Source organism: Heptranchias perlo, unplaced genomic scaffold, assembly GCF_035084215.1.
Source record: "Heptranchias perlo isolate sHepPer1 unplaced genomic scaffold, sHepPer1.hap1 HAP1_SCAFFOLD_1045, whole genome shotgun sequence".
Lineage (NCBI taxonomy): Eukaryota > Metazoa > Chordata > Chondrichthyes > Hexanchiformes > Hexanchidae > Heptranchias > Heptranchias perlo.
The window spans coordinates 36967-44668 of NW_027138265.1; positions in this window are offsets into that span (position 1 = coordinate 36967).

Consider the following 7702-nt stretch of genomic DNA (forward strand, 5'->3'; position numbering starts at 1 on the left):
TTCCTCCTGCAAGAAAGACACAATTCAACATACAGGTGCAGCAGGTAATCCGGAAGGCAAACGGAATATTGGCTTTTATGTCTCGGGGGATGGAGTATAAAAGCAGTGAAGTCATGCTACAAATGTACAGGGTGCTGGTGAGACCACAACTGGAGTACTGCGTACAGTTCTAAGGAAGGACATACTTGCATTTGAGGCAGTTCAGAGAAGGTTCACGAGGTTGATTCCGGGTATGGAAGGGTTGTCTTATGATGAAAGATTGAACAGGCTGCGTCTATACTCAATGGAGTTTAGATGAATGAGAGGAGATCCAATTGAAACAGACAAGATTCTGAGGAGACTCGATAGCGTAGATGCTGAGAGGATGTTACCCCTCATGGGGGAATCTAAAACTAGGGGGCATAGTCTCAGAATAAGGGGTCACCCGTTTAAGACGGAAATGAGGAGGAATTTCTTCTCCAAGAGCATCGTGAGTCTTTGGAATTCTTTACCCCAAAAAGCTGTGGAGGCTGAGTCATTGAATACATTCAAGTCTGAGTTAGACAAATTTTTGATCAGCAAGGGAGTCAAAGGATATGGGGAAAGGGCGGGAAAGTGGAGTTGAGGTAAAAATCAAATCAGCCATGATCTCATTAAATGGCGGAGCAGGCTCGAGGGGCCGAATAGCCTACTCCTGCTCCTATCTCTTATGTTGTTATGGTAAATTGACTGGACGGCTGTGCGGACAGTTGGTCCTCCAACCAATCGGAGTGTGTGAGGGGCGGGAGTTGCGCCACTGGATGGGCAGTTCTAAGTCCAGATATCCGTCATTGTCTGAAGCATCATTTTAAAAAATTAATTTATCTTAAGCTCCAGGAGAAAACTCGACAATTCTGTTGTGGCTTGAAACAGGTGAAACCAGATGAGGTGGAGCAAACATTTCAACATTTGTTAGAAAAACACATTAATTAAGAACAGCCAACATGGATTAATTGAGATATCACAAGTCCACTGATGAAGGGAATGTAGTGGATGTTGTGTTGATGGATTGTGAAAAGGTGTTTGATAAGATGACGGACAGGAGGCTTATTGATAAAATTAATACCCACGGTATTAAAAAGAATGGGGCAGTGTGGATAGGAAGTTGTGTAAAGGGCAGAAAACAGAGAGTAGTGGTTAATGGATGTTCTTCAGACTGGAGGGATGTAAACAGTGGTGTCCCCCAGGGTCAGTGTTGGGACCATTGCTCTTCTCAATATAGAGAATGATCTGAGCTTGGGTATGTGGGACACAAGGTGAAAATCTATAGGTGACACCAACATTGGCAGCGTGGGGAACTGGGAAGAGGAGTCAGTGACTTCATTGTGACGTCCACAGGTTCGTAAACAGGCAGGTGAAATTTAATGCAGAGAAATGTGACGTGATACATTTTGAGAGGAAGTAAAATGAGATGAAATGTAAACTAAATGGTCAAAGTTTAAAAGTAGAGGAACAGAGAGACTTAGGGATGGAAGGTTCTAAATAATGCATTGTCTTATTAATTAACAAGTCTGAGAGTCAGCAACTTTAATATCTCATTAAGAAATATATGAGCAAATTCTCTTTCCTGTACTGTACCAGAGTAAACATGCCAGTCCCCCGTGTACACGAGATGATCCCGCTGGATGGAACCTCAGGCACCCTGAGCTTGATCTCAGGTGTCTCCAGTCCTGACTGTCCCTTACATCAGTATCCCGTCACTTTCGGATAAAAGAGGCTTACAATGTTGCCAAAAAGAATAGTAAGCCTGAGGATTAGGAGAGTTTGAGAAATCAGCAAAGGATGACCAAGAAATTGATAACATGGGAGAAAATAGAATGAGGGTAAAACAGAAAGAAATATAAGAATGGATTGTAAGAGTTTCTACAAGTATGTGTGAAGGAAGGGATTAGCGAAAGTAAACATGGGTCCCTTGGAGACAGAGACAGGAGAATTTATAATGGAGAATAAGGAAATGAAAGAGACGTTAAACAAGTATTTTGTATCTGTCTTCACAGTAGAAGACACAAAAATCATACCAGAAGTATTGGGGAACCAAGGTTCTAATGAGTGAGGAACCTAAAGCAATTAAGATTAGTAAAGAAACAGTACTGGAGAAATTAATGGGACTAAAAGCTGACAAATTCTTTGGCCCTGATGGCCGACATCCTAATGTTTTAAAAGAGGTGGCTGCAGAGACAGTGGATGCATTGGTTTTATCTTCCAGAGTTCCCATGATTCTAGAAAGGTCCCCATGGATTGGAAGGTACCAAATGTAACCCCTTTATTCAAGAAAGAGGGAGAGAGAAAACAGGGAACTACAGGCCATTTAGCCTGACAATAGTAGCAGGGAAAATGCTAGAATCCATTACTCGGGACGTGGTAACAGGGCACTTAGAAAATCATAATATGGTCAGGCACATGCAACTCGCTTTTATGAAAGGGAAATCGTGTTTGACAACTCTATTAGAGGTTTTGAGGGTGTTGATAGCAGGGTAGATAAGGGAGAACCAGTGGATATAGAATATTTGGATTTTCAAAAGGCATTCGATAAGGTGCCACACAAAAGTTTGTTGAACAAGATTAGGGTTCATGGGATTGTGGGTAATTTATTAGCATGGATTGGGGATTGGTTGACGTAGAGAAAACAGGAATCATAGAATCATAGAATCATAGAAGTTACAACATGGAAACAGGCCCTTCGGCCCAACATGTCCATGTCGCCCAGTTTATACCACTAAGCTAGTCCCAATTGCCTGCACTTGGCCCATATCCCTCGATACCCATCTTACCCATGTAACTGTCCAAATGCTTTTTAAAAGACAAAATTGTACCCGCCTCTACTACTGCCTCTGGCAGCTCGTTCCAGACACTCACCACCCTTTGAGTGAAAAAATTGCCCCTCTGGACCCTTTTGTATCTCTCCCCTCTCACCTTAAATCTGTGCCCCCTCGTTATAGACTCCCCTACCTTTGGGAAAAGATTTTGACTATCGACCTTATCTATGCCCCTCATTATTTTATAGACTTCTATAAGATCACCCCTTAACCTCCTACTCTCCAGGGGAAAAAGTCCCAGTCTGTCTAACCTCTCCCTGTAAGTCAAACCATCAAGTCCCAGTAGCATCCTAGTAAATCTTTTCTGCACTCTTTCTAGTTTAATAATATCCTTTCTATAATAGGGTGACCAGAACTGTACACAGTACTCCAAGTGTGGCCTCACCAATGCCCTGTACAACTTCAACAAGACATCCCAACTCCTGCATTCAATGTTCTGACCAATGAAACCAAGCATGCTGAATGCCTTCTTCACCACCCTATCCACCTGTGACTCCACTTTCAAGGAGCTATGAATCTGTACTCCCAGATCTCTTTGTTCTATAACTCTCCCCAACGCCCTACCATTAACGGAGTAGGTCCTGGCCCGATTCGATCTACCAAAATGCATCACCTCACATTTATCTAAATTAAACTCCATCTGCCATTCATCGGCCCACTGGCCCAATTGATCAAGATCCCGTTGCAATCCTAGATAACCTTCTTCACTGTCCACAATGCCACCAATCTTGGTGTCATCTGCAAACTTACTAACCATGCCTCCTAAATTCTCATTCAAATCATTAATATAAATAACAAATAACAGCGGACCCAGCACCGATCCCTGAGGCACACCGCTGGACACAGGCATCCAGTTTGAAAAACAACCCTCTACAACCACCCTCTGTCTTCTGTCGTCAAGCCAATTTTGTATCCAATTGGCTACCTCACCTTGGATCCCATGAGATTTAACCTTATGTAACAACCTACCATGCGGTACCTTGTCAAATGCTTTGCTGAAGTCCATGTAGACCACGTCTACTGCACAGCCCTCATCTATCTTCTTGGTTACCCCTTCAAAAAACTCAATCAAATTCGTGAGACATGGAAGTCGGAATAAAGAGGTCATTTTGGGGTTGGCAGGTTGTAACTAGTGGGGTGCGTGAAGATCAGTGCTTGGGTCTCAGATATTTACAATCTATATTAATGACTTAGATGAGGGGACCGAGTGTAATGTATCCAAGTTTGCTGATGAGACAAAACTTGGTGGGAAAGTAAGCTGTGAGGAGGACGCAAAGAGGATGCAAAGTGATACAGACAGGTTAAGTGAGTGGGCGAGAATTTGGCAAATCAAGTATAAAGTGTGGAAATGTGAGGTTATTCACTTTGGTAGGAAGAATAGAAAACAGAATATCTTTTAAACGGTGAGAGAGTACAAAGTGTTGGTATTCAGAGGGATTTGTGTGTCCTTGTACACGGATCACAGAAAGTTAACATGCAGGTGCAGCAAGCAATTAGGAAAGCAAATGGTGTGTTGGCCTTTATTGCGAGGTGGTTGGAGAACAAGGATAAGGAAGTCTTGCTGTAATTATATAGGGCTTTGGTGAGACCGCATCTGGAGTACTGTGTACAGTTTTGATCTCCTTACCTGCGGAACGATACACTTGCCTGAGAGTGGGTGCAACAAAAGTTCACTAGATTGATTCCTGGGATAAGAGGGTTGTCCTGTGAGGAGAGATTGAGTAGAATGGGCCTATATTCTCTGCAGTTTACAATAATGAGGTGGTCTCATTGAAACATGTAAAATTCTTCGAGGGCTTGACAGGGTAAATGCTGGGATGCTGTTTCCCCTCGCTGGAGAGTCCAGAACTAATGGTTATAATCCCAAGATAAGGGGCCGGCCATTTGGTACAGAGATGAGGAATAATTTCTTCACTGAGAGGGTTGTGAACCATTGGAATTCTCTACCCCAGAGGGCTGTGGATGCTGAGCCATTGAATAGATTCAAAACTGAGAAAGATGGATTTTTGGACACGAAGGAACTCAATGGATATGGGGATAGGTCGGGAAAGTGGAGTTGAGGCCGAAGATCAGGGATGACGTTATCAAATGGCGGAGCAGGCTCGAGGGACTGAATGGCCAACTCTTGCTCCTTTCGCTGATGTTGGTCCACTGGAAAAGCAGAACTTGCCAGCTGTTTTAAAATTTTTAGCCTGAACAGGGACTTGAACCCTGGACCCTCAGATCACCACCTGTTTTAAAAGTCTGAGCTTTCCAGGCTCACTGCTAAATTGATTTCCATCATACAGATTCATGGTGGGACTCTGAATTATCCCTGTCGATGTCGAATTCGGGGGAGTATCTCTTTTATGCAATTTTCAGCAACGTGTTGAGGAGAATCCTTGTTTCTGTTGAACATGATGTAAGAAACATGGACAGTGAACTCTTGAGTTTACAATTCTTCTTGTTTGTACAAAATGTCTTGTCATTCGTTCGCAGCAATTAAAATAACACTTTACCCAATGGTTCAAAAGTTAAACTTGTTCCACACGGGAGCTGGGAAAGGCCTCTCGACATTTCAGCCGATCAACAATTGAAAGCTGAATAATTTCACCCGTTACACCGTGACACCAGGCAGCAGATTTGCCTCCCGAATTTTCCCTACACGACACTTCAAACCGATGAATCTCTGCTTCACAGAAAGAAGAATTGTGTGTTTGGTTCTTCAGATTTAAAGATGTCGTGCCGGCCGCTTTACCATTTCAGCTCTCGCCAATCGCCCCCTCTCCCTCCTATAAACAAATAAACTCTCACCTGCTATTGCAAGACGGGAGGCCAGAGGAGCCTCAGTGCCCACATGGGGACATGAAGAAGTCGATGTGTTATGGAACCGGTTGTACCTTGAACTCCAGTCAAAATGTTTCGAAGTTTCAACTACTTTAGATGGTGCTGAAACTCACAACCCCAGCATTTCCCGAGTGTATAATTATTGTAGAAATAACGCGCGCTGACCGATTGCTCCACTGGAGCCGCGCACGGTCTGTGTCCCCAGTGCTCCCATCAAACAGCTTCATCCTCGGTCTCTCAATTATCGCTTCCTGATCTTTCCCACACAGAAGCCTCCAAACAAGAGGCGATTCGTTAAACATCCGCAGTGACCTTTAAAAGCCGTGAAATCTTAAACAAGACCCCAGACGATAAGAACTTTTAATGAAATTATTATTAACTTAAGGACAATTATTTTCATGCGACTTTGACGATTTGGGTAAAGTGGGAGCTGAAATTATGAAACTCTCTCTGGGCTGTCGTTGATTGGAGAGATGAGCGTTATTTCATTTGAAAACCGAGGCTCGGAACTTCCTGATGATGAAGTGTGAGAGAAGATTGTGGTTAGTGGCAGTTGCCGGGGAGATCGAGAGGAGAGGGAGAAAAGTCAAAGTCACAGCTGTGACAGCTCAAGTGCTCTGCTTATCTGTAATATTTAGACAGTAATGTACAGTACAGGGCAAACCAGTTTAGAATGTGACCGTGACATGTAAATGTGACGACACGTTCTTGTTTCTGGGCTCATTGAGGTGGGAGTATAATTCTCGATGCGAGGTTCATATCCCGGCGAATCCCTAATTTAGCCCGGGACTTTTGATCTTGAGCTGCGGTTCAAACTTTTGCAAAGAGGGAAAGGAAGTCCCCAAATCACTCCACCTGAATCTCAAGCGCTTTCGGAAGAAATTCAGTTCAAACAATCAGGACTTTAAAGGCACCTCAATGACCTGCACTTTCATTGATCGAGCTTTCTTTGCAATTGCATTCGACCTTGAAACCGCTCTGGGCTTTCAACTCACTGAAGCAGAGTGTGGCCGCTCTGTATCTGTGAGCATGTCGGTGACGAGGTTCGCTCTGATATTGGTCGCTTTCAATTTTTAAAAATTTCACCAAACTCAGGGAAAAGAAACCGAGAGTCGAATTGTCCCTGTAAGTGATGAATTGAAGGGATTGGTGCTCCAAGCAGATCTGGAAAATGCGCAGTGCGGTCGCTCAGGAATTCCAAATCCACCCTCTCACCACTCGGCGATCATATTAACTGAGCTTTACTCTGGCCCAGTGTCACCGCACTGAAATCGAGTATTTCTCCGGCACGTTTCTCTTAACTTCACAGTTGCTGGTTGAAGAGTGAAGACCGGCTCGTTGGATTTTCACTCCTGCAAGTTTCAACCATTCATTTTGGACTGACTGCAGACAGCTGTTCTATTGGTCACTGCAATCAAACAGTTCAGCTCAGTGAGTTACTGGTTCAGTGGGTGAATTCTTCACCTGTCTCGGTGGTGCTATCGGTTGGTGCAAAAGTTTGATGTTTCGAGCCCTAATTTTATTTTCCCTCAGGATTCATCGCCTCAAAGTTCCAGGGTTTCAATGTGTGTTTTGTCTGCAAGAAAATGTACCGTGATCATTGCCGGCTGAGCAGGGCTGATATTCCACCATTTCCCCTGTTGTCGGAGAGCAGGCACATGAATCATATAAAGGAATGGAACATTGGCTTCACGGAAATCACAATTCATAACCCATTTATTTTAAACGGGTTTATTTTAAATGAGTCAACGCCTGCCTTAAATGGTAGACTCAGGACTGTCACACAAACAGGTTAAATCTTCATAGAATAATTACCACGATTATTTTTAGACTGGATGCCTCACGGCGACATTGCTGTCAGTGAAGAGAGACGAGAAAGACCAAAGTGCCGTTTGCCCCTCTCAGTGTGGCCCTGAAGGACTGTGTCCAGGCTGAAGTTCTGTTCCCAACGGACGATCCTCCCCCCAGATTGTCCTTTCTGAGCTCCAGTCAGGTGATGCTAAACACTCAGGTGGGAAAGACCAAAATCTCCAACAAGGTAA